Source organism: Manis pentadactyla, chromosome 11 (assembly GCF_030020395.1).
Source record: "Manis pentadactyla isolate mManPen7 chromosome 11, mManPen7.hap1, whole genome shotgun sequence".
NCBI classification, from domain to species: Eukaryota; Metazoa; Chordata; class Mammalia; order Pholidota; family Manidae; genus Manis; species Manis pentadactyla.
Window position 1 is genome coordinate 31,443,285 of NC_080029.1, and position 12,644 is coordinate 31,455,928.

At 44.3% G+C, this 12,644-nt stretch overlaps 1 protein-coding gene across 8 annotated transcripts in view; it reads left to right on the forward strand.

Annotated features, from left to right (window-relative positions):
* SLC8A3 (solute carrier family 8 member A3) overlaps positions 1-12,644 on the forward strand; it is a 140,617-nt gene that overhangs the window by 55,855 nt on the left and 72,118 nt on the right. The gene's annotated exons all lie outside the window — the stretch shown is intronic.

Consider the following 12,644-nt stretch of genomic DNA (forward strand, 5'->3'; position numbering starts at 1 on the left):
TGTTAAAAGGTACCACTCTGTGAGGATGTGTGGGATAGGAGATGGCTTCATTAAAGAAGTGAGTCTTGAAGAAGAAGTGGGTTTTTTTTCCAAGGTAACATGGAAGGAAGGACATTTCTAGTCAAGAGAACAAGTTGCAGGGCCTACTGAGGAAGGAGTGAGTGGTGAAATGTGGCTGGAGCAGGATGGAGAGTGAAGATAAGGGGCAGATGCAGAGGACAGGAAAAGGCCACCAGTTAAGGAGCTATCACAGTAATACAGGTGAAGGGTCATCGGGGCCTGGGTTGTATCCACTGAAATGGACAGGAGGAGATGGATAAGAAGGTGTTCTATAATGAGACCCAGTAGACTTGGAGATTGAGTGGCACTATGGAAGGAAAATAAGAAGGTAGGATCCAAGATGACTGCCCAGTTTCAATCCAGCATGGCAGAATGGATAGGATTGCTCTCAAATCAGATGGAGAATCTAAAAGTGGGGAACAAGTTCGTGAGGTATTTGGGGGTCAATAATGAATTCCATTTGGGGCATGTTTTTTTTGAGACAGTAATGGACACCCATGTGAAAATATTTTAGGCAAATGGAAATACGAAACTGGTATTTAGGACAGTTTTAGGGCTAGACACAGATTAGAGGGTCCTGAGAATGGAGGCAAGGTTGAAAATATGGGGGTAGATGAGATCACTGAAGGAAAGAATTTAGAGTAGGCTAACTAACTAAAGGCTAATCCTGGTGTCTTTTCTGCACATGCTATCCTTCAGACTTGAGCACAAACCGTCAGTGTCACAATGCTAACAATACTTAGCGGGTGCCTATGGGCAAGTCTCTTCTCTAGAAGGGTCTGATTTCCTCATCTGTAAGGTCAGAGGTTGGACAGGATGTTCTATGTTCTGTGTTGGAGAGAATGTAACAAACAAAACATCATCTTAACCCATTGCCAACACAGTCAGCAATCTTCAGCTAGTACTGATCACACTCAAAGGAAGAGAAACAACTAGACTAGGGAGTCAGCCCTTGGGAGATGGCAAAGATCACTGGTCAGTAAAGAACTTGTCAAAGAACACTTGTCAGTAAAGTGCTACTGGGCAAGTTCAAAGTCCACCTGCTCATCACACAGCACCCAGATGTCTGACTTCGAAGCCCACATTCACTGCATCCTTTAAGGGCCTAGTCTCAGTACCGTCCAGACTCTGTTATCAAGGAACAGAACATTTGGTTCTTTATTGTAGGTGTCTGGGATACAATCTACTCCCCTGACTCCCGGATTCTTTCTGCCTCCTTCTAGTCTAATTTGCATGTAAATTACTTGGGATGAATTCAGAAGCCATTACTAGGGGAATAGAAGGCAGAGATGAAGGGAAGGGTAAAAGATGTTTCTTGCTACTTCCTGCTATGCTCAGCAATTAGGCATCTGGAGGGCTCCTCTCTGTTGCCAGAATTTGCCATGGCATGAATCACCTTGATAGTAGGCTCCGGATGATACCAGCACTCTAAGGTCAGAAACCTTGCTGGAAATGACAGAAGGAGCATCATTCTGCCTGGCACTCTAACTGCCTGTGCCCTGTATCTAGGTCTAAATTGTGTGTGTGTGTGTGTGTGTGTGTGTGTGTGTGTGTGTGTGTGTGTGTGTGCACGTGTATTAATTTTCTGTCCTCAATTGTAGTCTGAGTTCCTCAGGACAAAATTTCATGTTTTTTTTGTCTTCTCCACAAAGTCCCTTGTGTAGTTCTAAGCAATCCATTCAAGTCTTTGATTTTAGGCAGCTCCAAATTTTCTGCATAGGAGGAGCTTTAGAGGTAACAGTCTCTGGTTGCAAGAGAAGTTTAGGAACTTTTCTTAAAGCACATTTCCCAAATAGGAGAAAACTTCAATTCTGCATGTAAGAATGGGTGGGACTCTATGACCCCAAAGTTACTCCTAATCATCATAAATTGATTGATTTAAGAAGTAATGTTTCCAATGTCTGGAGCAGGCTGGAAAAAAGGGGTGGGAGGAAGAAGAATATTATACATTAGGCTTTCCATTTCTTGTAATTCTTGGAGCATCTAATGAAGGCCTTTAGATCCCCCCAAACAGAAGAGCTGGACTCTGCTGATAGAGAAACTCTTTAGGAAATGGAAGAGAAAATTGATAGAACTTGAATGCACATTAGATGTAATATAGTAGACCACTTTATTTTCTGACAGGTAAAATGGAGACCCAATGAAGCACAGTGATTGGTTCATGATCACATGGCTATTCAGCAAGATCAGGACTTCTGAGATCCATGGCTTTCCCTTAAACCAGTGGTTCTCAACCTTGGAAAGCTTTAAAAAACTACTAGTGCTGGATCCTTCCCAGATTAATTAAATCAGAATCTACAATGATGAGGCCCAGACATATTTTTTAAATAGCACCCCAGGGTGGAGAGCCACTGCTTTATCCTATGAGGCCTCTGCTTTATTGTAGCTCAAAAGGAGTTTAGAAAAATTTATGGATCAATTAAAAAATATTTACTCATTACATACTGTGTGCAAGATACTGTGTTAAGTGGCTGTAGGGAAATTAGCTTGGGGAAGAAAATCAAGGTCATGGCCTAGATGAGCTTTATACAAATAAAAAACACAAGGGGTAATATTGGAATGCCACCTTTTTCCAACTCTTCTCCCTGTTTGACAGTGGTAGTTATTGCTAATTGATTTTGGTACCCTCCTTCCCTGACCCAAATATGGCTTCATAAACCTTTCCAACCTAGGATTCTAGGGAGACATCTCTTTTAGACCTCTTGGCACCCAAGAAGAAACCCATTTGCTGTTCTTGGACAGGTTTGTGTGTGTATCGCTAGAGCTGAATGACTAATTAGGGGGATAATAAGAGTTAAAACAAGCATTATAGGTTTAGGAGATAGAGGGGGTCTTGTCCGTCAGGCAATGATTCTGAACTTTATGTTGCAGGTGATCAAGAGCTATTGAGGTTCTTGCACAAGAGATTGTAAATAAAATTAATCTGGTTACCCTGAAGAATAGAGAGATTGGAGTTAGTGGGACCAATTGGGAGGCTATTACATAGTTGAGTCATCAGGCATATATGAGGCAGCGAGGGCCTGAACAGGCAGGGTCACAGTGGAAATGGAGGAAAAGGGGTGATTTGAGAGACACTGAAAGAGGAGAGTTGACAGGACTTCACGACTGATAGAGTGAGGTAGTGGAGAAGAAAGTCAGAGAAATCAGATGAGCATCAGGTTTGAGGCCTGGGTCAGTGAGGAAGTGGTGCCATAACTGAAAAGAGAAAGGCCGGAGGAGTCCCTAACTTCAGTGGAGATATATATAATCAATGTGGGGCATCCATACCTTTCACCTTTGGAGAGACCTGTTCTGATGTGGCATTGGCACACCTGGCCTCAAATTCCTAGTGCCACCATTTGCCTGCCAGCTAGAATGGACATGGGATAAGTATGCCTTTGAATTTGTCTCGATCGTTTCTTCTGTAAAATGGGAGTGTGATGGTAATAGTCACATCACAGGGTTATTTTGAGGATTAAATGAGACAATTGCAGTAGAACTTTGTAAACAGTAATAAATAATGAGCAATTGATTAATTATGGGTTCTCTGGCTCATCCACATGGATGCATGCCGGCCCCTGGGGGACCAGAGTCTGGGAGGGAGGCCAGGCTTGGAGATGGAGACTTGAAAATAAATTCTCTATGCAAAGGATAATTAAAAGTAGACAATGTTTAAAACCTCTTAAATAGATGCAAAAAAGAGAATGGAGATCTCATAGAATGTTGAATAATACCACTTTAAAAATATTTTATTTCTATCATAAAAGACCACACTCCATATAGTGTCCCACCACCAAACACATTGTTCACATTTTACTGTATTTATTTATGTCATGTTCTTCCTTTTTAACATAATTATTTATAAAGAGAAATGAGAGAATATACGTGTGTGTGTAAAAAATATATATATATATATATAAAGAAGTAGTGATAGAAAACACAGACTCCAACAATTGATGTAAATTTTGGGGAGGTACAAGTCTACATTCATTAAATACACGTTATACTCCAGGTCCTTGGCTAAATGATATTTGTGCAATTTATCATAGAATACTCCCAGTAATCACTTGATGTAGATGGCATTACTAGCCATTTTACAGATGAGGAAACTGAGAATCCAAGGCTCAGTAGCCTTAGTATCCATGAGGTCTCAGAGCCAGGCCCATCCTATATCAGAGTGCATGCCTTTAGCCACTGTGCTGTCAGAGGCCTCCTCTCTGTCCTTGGCCCAGTAAAGCTGGAGTTCTTCATGAGGAATGGTTGGTGCACATAGCCCCTGGGATATGTCTGAGTCAGAAACAGCTGCAAGTGGGCTAGGCAATGAGGCTTCTGGGAAACAGGGCAAAAGAAAATCTGGGTCAGGAGACAACAATCATTGTCAGTCTTCATGTGAATGTGTGGTGTGGAAGTGGGGCCATAAGGGATCCAAAAGTCACAAAAGAGACACTTGTGGCTGTTCACTGTCTCCATTCTCATCCTCCCCATTCCCAACACCATTTTCTCTGACATGGCTCTCTTTCAGGTTATCATTCTGTCCTGGTGGGATACAGTTGTATCACTGGAGATGAGGAAACGTCACCTCCTCAGGGAGTTTCTGTCTTTAAACAGAGAACCCTACTCCATAATCAGCTGGAGTGAGACTTGGGCCATGGCTCCTTTTCTTGCCAGCTGGGCAGTGCTGGAAAAAAGGTGCCTTGGACCAGAGGCTGGGGAACCACTCTCAGCCCCTGCAAGAATCAGAAGAGCTGACAGGATTGGTTTTTCAACAAACAGCCTTCCTGCTTCATTGAAAAGAAAGCCCTCTCCCCAGCTCTGCTCCTAGGCAGCCTCCTGCAGAGCATCCATAGTACTGCTGAGCTGTTCCCATGGCAACAGAGGAAGGGGCTTTTCATTTTCCTCAGAAGGTTGAATCCTTTCAACCAGAATGTGGCTGTTGGCTCTTCCCCACAAGGTACCCTCCTCCCCCTACCCTTGTTTGGGTACATGACTAGTTTTGCAATTATGGAGTTTTTAACATAATCAAAATTGGTATACTGTATGGAAACTGAGGCTGAAAGGCTTAAGGAGGCAACTGGTCCAGAGTTTCCTCAGCAACTGCATGTCAGAGCTCTGGATGTTAGACTGGATTAGAGCAAGGCTCAGCAGAATCTGCTGTGAGGACAAGAGGCTCTCAGCTACTCCAACGGCATCCACTATAGGAATCCAGAGATTTTGGAAGCAAGGAATCTGGGTAGTGCTGCAGTGGGAAATACTCACCTGGCCCCTTCCTCCATGGGTGTAGAGTGGGGATGCTTTTTCAAATTTCCCTTCCTTCCCAAGGCCATGACTCAAGATGACTGACATAGAGAGCCTGGACCTGATCTCGTCTTCAGGCAAATGATCTCACATGAGCTACTTAATCTCTCTGGGCCTTACTTTCACTTGTAAAGTGAGGGAGTATGAGATAATGGGCTCTTTTGGGGTCTAAAATGTAGTGCTTTCAAATTGCTAGGGAAAAGAGACTTTTCTGAATTGTTGCCATGTTGCAGATTCTGAGCTTTTCTAGAATAAACACCTTTTTTAGGGTGCTTGCCTTATGAAGTAGCCCTTATCCCCTTCCTCCTCTATTTAACATCAATGTAAATGAAGCCTATAAGCATCCACATAGGCAGAGAACCCTGTGCATTGTCCACCTCCATCATGCCTGACTCCAGGACAGGCAAATCCCTTCTAGACTCTGACCATCTTGAGGTCAGAGACCGTATCTTGAAGATCTTTGTACCTCCATCACCCAGCACAGTGCTCAATACATGGTCAGTGAATGGATGAACTTGTAAATATCCTAAATTATTAGAGCAATAGCCCTGCACTATGGAAGGGGAGACAAATCTTTAGTGGTCTCCACCACAAGTAGCTAGCATTTACACAGAGCTTATTATTTGCCAGGCAATGTGCTAAGTAGAATTCCATTTAATCCTCACAACAACCTTACAAGGATACTGTCATCCTCAATGTACAGATGAAACAACTGATTGTACAGATGTAACATAAATAACGCAAGGCTACATAGGTAGTTGATGGCTAATTCCAAATTCAAGCTGTAACTGCAGAGCCCAGGTTCATAACCGCTACATTCCACTGTTTTGAGATTCTGGTCTGAGAAACTACATCAGCCACTAAGTATTCTGTGTGGTCTTCTGCAGTTTACTTTCCCCTCTACACCTTGGTTTCCCCCTCTGTAAAGTGAGGATGTTAAACTGGATGAAATCTGAGGTAGCCTGCCAGCTGGGACATCATGTGATCCTTGGGGTGGAAGGTGCAGATGTGTGAGTGGCTTGGTAGGCTTGGCTTGGGCTACTGTAACAGAACACCTAGATGGGGTGGCTTCAATAACAGACATTTATTTCCCACAGTTCTGGAGGCTGGGAAGCCCAAGATCAAGGCGCTGACAGGTTCAGTGTCTGGAAAGAACCTGCTTCCTGAGTTGTAGACAGCTGCCTTCTCACTATCTCCTCCCATGGTGGAGAGAGAAAGCTCTGGTGTCTTCATCCTCTTATAAGGGCATTAATCCCATCATGGATACTCAACCCCCAAGGCCTCATCTAAACCTAATTACCTGGCCCCTACACTTCCAAACGTCATCACTGGGGGATTAGGGCTTCAAGATACAAATTTTGAGGACGGACACAATTTAGTCCATAGCAGTGGCATTCCTGGGGTTGCAAGGCCCTTCTGGAGGTTTCCTAATTCCCTATGGAATCGTGGAGACTCACAGTGTCCATGTAGGGGAAAGCAGGTCAAATTATTCCCATTTATCCAACAGAGAAATCAATATACAGAAAAAAGAATGCTTTTACCCCGAAGACCTGAGTGGCTTGGGGGTATCCTTGGACACAGGACTTTTCTCTTGTGCTCTTGCCACGGGAATGGGGAGGGGAAACGCTTCTGTGCCCTGAATGCTGATTTCCTGAAAGCAGAAGATGTCACATGGAAACAAGTCATTCCCAAGAAGCAGTACTTGCATGTAGATTAAGTAGTGAAGCTGCAGGACTTTAATGAGCAGTGAGTGTCCTGGAGGATCCCTGTCTTGACATGCTCTGAAAGGTGCGAGATCTATGAATTACCCAGCATCCCTTCTCCTTAGGGATTTCATATGGTGATAGAGTAAGCTCCAAACTCATTCTAGGTCCAAATGTTTAAGGAAAGGACAATCTTTGAGTGGCTGTATACAGCAGAGGTATATTTTACTGTGTACAGAGGAGACCAGTTGTGCATTTGTGAGTGTGTGTACACCTGCATGTATCCATTTTACCTGTGTCTTCCAGATGTCCCCACCCACAGCATTTTAAGCCTCAACCCAAGAGTTCCCTTGGAACTCCCAAAATTGCGGGTAGGCCTCTTAGATAATCTTTTGGAGGCTTTCTTTTCTTTTGGTGATATGTTGTACAGGTTAAGGAACAGAATGAGTGTGACCAAAAGGATTCCCATTTCATGTGGGCATATATGTGTGCATAAGCACAGGCATCGCTTTTCAGGAATGAATTGTGCCTCTAGAAGGATGATCCCACTGGAAGCCCAAGAGGAGAAATAAAGACTTGAACTTGGAAATTACCGATGGCAGAAACTGAGGAGATTGAAGTCTAGGCAGAGAAGATTCAAGAGCAGCTTCTGAAGACCCAGAGCTTATTTGGGTAGGTTCCTCTCGAGTAAGTGGTTCTTATCCCTGCTTGTTCCAGAATAAGATAAAAATGTGAGGAGTCAAAATGTGAGCGGAAACAGGGTAGGAAGCATGGAAAATTTGGAATCTGACTGTTGTAGCCCGGCTTAGGGGGCATCAAGCAGCTTGCTGGGGAATGACTGACACTGGTGTCTGCTAATGGCTCCTCCATCTCAAAGGCAGGATATATACGGAGTCCCAGACATTTTGTGGCTTGGAGAAGCTTCTCTTTAATGCCTTGTTTTAAAATGTACCTAGAATTTACTTTAATCAGGAATGGTAAGATACACCAACACAGAAATGACTGTCATGGAGGAAGAAGTTTTTATACTCACAGATGAAACAGTGGTCTTGGTATGTCATGCAGGGCTACACAGATTGGCCAGGAGGTAGAGGTTAAATACGGGCAAGGACCTTTATTGCAGTTTCTGTGGGAAGGAATTGTCAAGACAGAGTAATAAGTAGGCTTAGGATCGGCTACTTCGGATATTTTGGGTATAGGGACTGTCTCTTGCTTTCTGATACCGTCCTTGGGGTGGTTAGGGCAGGTGGGTAGTGGCCCAGATTGTGAGAGCCTAGTAAAGTAGGTGTTTGAGGGCATGGCTTTGGGTGGATTTGTTTGAAAATGAAAGACCCACTGGCAGGTAGGTCCTTTACTATCTCTAGCACTTGGCTAGCCCTGGGCAGGGCAGTGTCTCCAGGACCAGCAAAATCCCAGATGCCAAAGAATTAAAAACTACAGGAAACTTTTAAAAACATGATTAATACATGCCTGTAGGAGGCCTTTGTGTAGTTAAGACCAACCTAAGGGAGTTCATAGTTGGTAATACAAGTCAGATTCTCTAGAAATCAGGCCCTGAGATGGAGACTTGCAGGGAGGAGGTTTAATGTGGACTAAGGCACCACAGTTATAGAGGAAGTGGAGGAGGCAGGACTGGGAAAGGAGAAGACGGACTGCGATGCCAGGGGGAGTTGGCGCATGGAGGGCCTTTCAGAGATGTCCTGAACTGGGGCAGTGGTCAGAGCAGTCACTGCAAGCATGATCCCCACCCTGGGGCGGACATGCCGTTAAGCGGGTGAGCTCTCTGAACGCAGGGCACTCTAGGAGGGGGATTCAGCTGCCAACACTCCCAGCAGCTGCAGGATGGCAGGCTTCAGTCTTGAAGGGGAATTTGGGTGGCACACCTGGGCATCCACTAGATTTGGAATAGAAAATCAATCTCAGAAGTAGCCTAGGGGGCTGCTGGGCAGGAAGTCCCTGGAGGATAAGAGTCTTTCTTTTTTTTTTTTTTTCTTTTCCTGAAGATATGTGGTGAGACATCTTAATTTGCTGCTGAGGAGAAGTCACCAAAACCAAACCAGACTGGCTTTTTCATGTTGAAAACCTGAGAATCATACTCTGATTTTGTTGATGATTTTGCTCAGATAAAAGTTATCTGTCAGTATGCTTGTGGTTATAGTGATACCATTGCTAAAAATTATATTAAGAGAATCCAAGCCAAGGCATTTTCTTTCTCATGGATTTGTTTTTTTAAAGGCAGAAGTTCATCTATGCCTGTTCTGGATCTTCTATGGAAGTATTAGATTTCTCTTTAAAATGGGTAAGACCCATTCCTGCTACTAAGGATGGCTAGAATGTCCTTTTTGTGAAAGGAGGAAGACTTACTGGAAATTATTTGTTGAGAGCCACATATAAAGGCACACCATGGCTTTCTTTTATCATCCATTCCCCATAGATCACAGAAGTAACAGTGTACCCGAGAATCAGGGATGCAGTGGGTGACATCTGTCTACCTGCAGAAGCCTGGGTCAGCTGGTCTTCACAACATGGCTCATAGCCAGCATCCACCACATCTAGGAAGCACCACACTTCCTAGAGTCCAAGTTCTCTACCTGCGCCTCCTGCTTGGCCCCACAGCTCCTTCGCATCCATGCTGTGCACACACACACAGACACAGACACACACACACACACACACACACACACACACACAGTGTTCTCAGTGCCCCCCATTTTGTTTGTATGCACCAAATGTGTGTGGCATCTGTTGTACTCCGGGCCTCTTACTTAGGCATCTTATTTCCTCCCCCTCTCAGGAGGGTCTAGAAGGTCCAAGTCCCATATTTATAATCCCCCAGCTACCACTCACCAGGCTATGTCAAAGTTCCAGATTCTATGAGCCCCCCTCTGACATTGCAGCACTAGGCCCTTTGTGGGGGCTGGGGGTGCAGCAGGGAGGAGGGTGCTGCTTTCCTTTCCTTCCATCAGCCCCTGAGGCAAAACAAACATAAGCCTAAGAATGCTTTTGAGAATCTTCAGATTAACATTGGAAGGAGTCTGTCTGATACATGCTTTGTTGAAAGAGTGGAAGGAAGGAGGGCCTGAGAAATGCTGGTTCCGGTGGCACAGGACCTCTGCTTTTTCCTTTGTAACCACAAGAAGGCAGATTTTCATGGAATTCTATAATGTTAGAGGTGGAATATGTCTTAGACATCACCTGGCATGGCCCTCTCATTGTGTGAGAGGCCCAGGGAGGTTTGGTGACTTGCCCCAGTTCACAGAGTTGCTGAGTGCAAGAGGCGGGAGTAAAGTACTCAAACCCATTTGGCCAGCTATGCACAGAAATTAACTCACACTTACTTTTCATTTCCTACCACCTGTCGTTGTCATATTCCTTTATAATACCCGTTCCCTCCTCCTGCTGGAGCACCTAATTGCTACTCTTCCAGTCTCCCTTCCTCTCATGTATGGGCTTAGTAATAGTAACAGCAGCCTGAATTGATCAGTGCTTACTCTGTGCCAGGAATTATGCTAAGTGCTCTCATGATTTAATGCACTTACTTCTTAGAAGGATTCTGTAAGGAAGAACCATTATTGCACCAGTTTTGCAGATGGGAAAACTGAAGCCCTGGGACTCAAACTAGTAAAATCCCTACTTTTAACCACCTCACTATCCTGGGCAAGTAGCCAGCAATAAAAAGGATGGTATCTGGATTACTCTTCACGGAAGATTACTTTTCTAGCATCTTATTAGAAGAGACTCCTTTTTCAAATTTAGGAGGGGGAGCAATGGGGGAAAAGAGGACACAGCCTGAAGCTCGGGATAAGGAAAGCACGCTGGGCATGGAGTTCAGTGCCGCGGCATCTGGGCCTGACTCCACCTCTGTCTTGCTGAGTGTTTCCTGTATGTCACTTTATCTCATGGGGTCTCGGTTCCTCAATTGAGAGAAAAAGGGGAGGGGCCTACAGGTAAGATCTTTGAGTGTCCTTAGAGGACACACATTTTCAGAATCTGTGACTCTATATCCTTCAGGTTATCTCCGTGTAGGGAATTCCTGGTCATATAGGGAACTAGACTCTCATCTGTCAGCCCCACCTGGGTCCATCTCATAGTGGTCCTGCCTGGCCATGACACACAGGGAAAGGCTGAGAGAAGGAAGCTCCACTTTTCAGACTCTTTGGAACATCCCCTTATCAGCCCATGCGCGTGCGCGCGCGCGCGCGCGCGCGCGCGCACACACACACACACACACACACACACACACACACACACTCAGGTGAGGAGCTCTTTTCAGCCCATCTGCGGATCCCAGCAATGATTTGGCTTTCCTCTCGGGCAGCACAGTCTCACCGTGGTCAGCTGGGTTTTGCTTGGGATGATAATGCATTCAGTTGAGGGCTTATGAAATTGCAAAGACAGTGACAATCTCCGGGCCAATTTCAAGTCAGAGCTATTTTTAATGGAATTGCCAAAGGATGTTAGGGATGGGGGCAGGGAGGAGAGCTGCTTAGAGAATGCTTTTTTAAGCCAATAAATCTCCCCAAATTCTAGACTTTGAATTTCTGAACCTGAACTTTCAGTGGTGGGAAAGGGATTGGAAAATGCCAGTTAATTCATAGCAGGTATATGTGAAAGCTGGGTTCACTTTCCGGCATCCACATTTTTCTTTCAGATGGCATTGCACATAGAAGGATGACAGGGCTAAGAGTCGAGAGACCTGAGTCCATTCCCAGCTCAACTAAAAGCCCTCAATATGTCCTTGAGCTAGTTACCTCCCCTATCAGTTTCCTCATCTGCAAAATGAGAAGGTTGAACTAAATGATCCTTGGGGCCCTTCCAACTCTAAAATCCTAGATGATCCTCAGATGTCAACAGTGTCAAAGCCCCAGAACTGTGAAATGTCATGTTCCCCAAAGGGTTAGGTTCTTCCTATTTAAATTCTTTCCTCCACACAAGACTCTTCAGTTACCTTTGTTGATACAACCTCACCTATCCTCCTAAGTATCCAAAAACCTAGGGCTTTATTTTACAAACTTTCTTGAGGAAGGTGTCAAAATTTCAGGAAAAAACAAAACAACAGGAGTAGAACCAATGAATTGCTGAAGTAGCAATTGGTAAAAGTCTATTGTGCACACACACCAAAGGCAGTTTGTAAACTGGGAGCACTTAACCCAAAAGATGGACTGCGGCTCAGAGGTACATCGTTATAAAGCAGCTTGTATAGTGGGAAGACCACGACTGTTTATTTTTCACAGTGGTTAATTACAATAGTAGAATTATTTTAAATGAAAAGGAATTGGCTAGTGGTTACCCCATATCAATTTTGGGGAACAATTTAAGTTTCCCTTATGATTTTCACAGATAAAAGCAAGAAGTGACGCAGGTCAAGTTAGCCTTGCTTGTCTTTCAAAATAAGCTAAATTAAGTCTTGCTTGTATGACTAAACTGGTTTTGTCAGCTTAGTCTGGTCTCTGCTTGTGTTTGATTTTAAGAAACATGAAAGGTTTCTTTGGTTTGTGGCAGGCCATCTAGGAAGGGCACAGTTTGAGTTACTCCAGTGCTGGGAGTCCATGGGGCCTATTATCAAATCTTCAGAGAAGAAAATTTCACCAGCACCTAGTTACATCC